Below are 1,409 nucleotides of genomic sequence, written 5' to 3'. Positions count from 1 at the left end.
TGTTTGCTGAAAGCACAAAGGACTTAGAAAAATTAATGAAGTGTCACTATGGGTCAGAACTGACTCAACAGCATTTCAGAAAAACAACAATAAATGTCCCCTTGTTCTCTTCAAACCACTGCCTCTTGGTCTATGCACATGTTCCTCTTTTAGCAAAAGTAAATGTTTAGGAATATTCACTCTCCTCAATGCTGTCCATAGCTTGTCATGATCCAGTTGAAAGCCTTTGAATAGTCAATAAAGCACAGATAAACATCTTTCTGGTAGTCTCTGCTTTCAACCAATGTCCACCTTACGTCAGCGATGACATCTCTTATTCCATGCTCTAGTCTGAATTCAGCCTGAACTTCTGGCAATTCCTTAATATTTTTCTAATTATATTTCATCAATTCCCTGAGACTTTTCTTTGCCAATGCCTTCAGTTCAGCTTGGACTTCTTCCTTCAGTACCATTTGCTCATGATCATATGATACTTATTGAAATGGTTGAACATCAACAATTTCTTTTTGCTACAGAGACTCTGTGCATCTATTCTGTCTTCTAAGGATACTTTCTGTATTATTCAATATTTTCCCAAAAGAATCCTTAATATCGCAAGTTTAAACTTCAATTTTCCCTCAGTTCTTTAAGCTTGAGAAATATTCTTCCCTTTTGTTTTTCTAATCCAGATCTTTGCACATTTCATTATAATATTGGACTTTGTCTTCTTAAGTGGCCCTCTTTTACCTCCTGATTTCTTCCATTTGCTTTAGCATCTGTACTCTGGAGAGCAAGTTTCAGAGTTCCTTCTGACATCCATTTTGGTCTTTTCATTCTCCCTTGTCTTCTTAATAGCCTTTTGCTTTCTTTCTGTGTGATGTTCCTGATGTCACCACAATTCTGTTTTTTTCTCATTTATAACTAATTCATCGAATCTATTCCTATAAATTAAGGCTAGGTATGTTCAAAGCCATATTCTGGCTCTCTTGAACTTGTTTTAATTTTCTCAAGGTTCAGCCTGAACTTGATGGTTTGTTTTAAAGTCTGTCTTTAGATTTGTTTTCGCTGACAATATGGATCTTTTCAAATATCTCTTCCCACAGATGTAGTCAATTTGAGTCTGGGTATTCTATCTGGTGAAATCCTTGTATATAATCGTCTTTTATGTTGCTTAAAAATGGTATTTTTTATGAAGAGGTTATTGGTCTTGCAAAATCTTATCATGGATCTACAACATCATTTCTATCATGAAGACCTTATTTTCCAAATACTGATCTTTCTTCTTTGTTTCCAATCTTTGCATTCCAATCACCAGCAATTATCAATATATATTGATTGCTTATTTGATCAATTTTAAAGTGAGGAAGTTGGCAGATATCTTTGATTTCAACATATTGACTTTAGTTGTTGATGTTAGGTGCCATCGAGTC

Source organism: Chrysochloris asiatica, unplaced genomic scaffold, assembly GCF_000296735.1.
Source record: "Chrysochloris asiatica unplaced genomic scaffold, ChrAsi1.0 scaffold00155, whole genome shotgun sequence".
Classification (NCBI taxonomy): domain Eukaryota; kingdom Metazoa; phylum Chordata; class Mammalia; order Afrosoricida; family Chrysochloridae; genus Chrysochloris; species Chrysochloris asiatica.
This window is presented reverse-complemented; position numbering follows the sequence as displayed.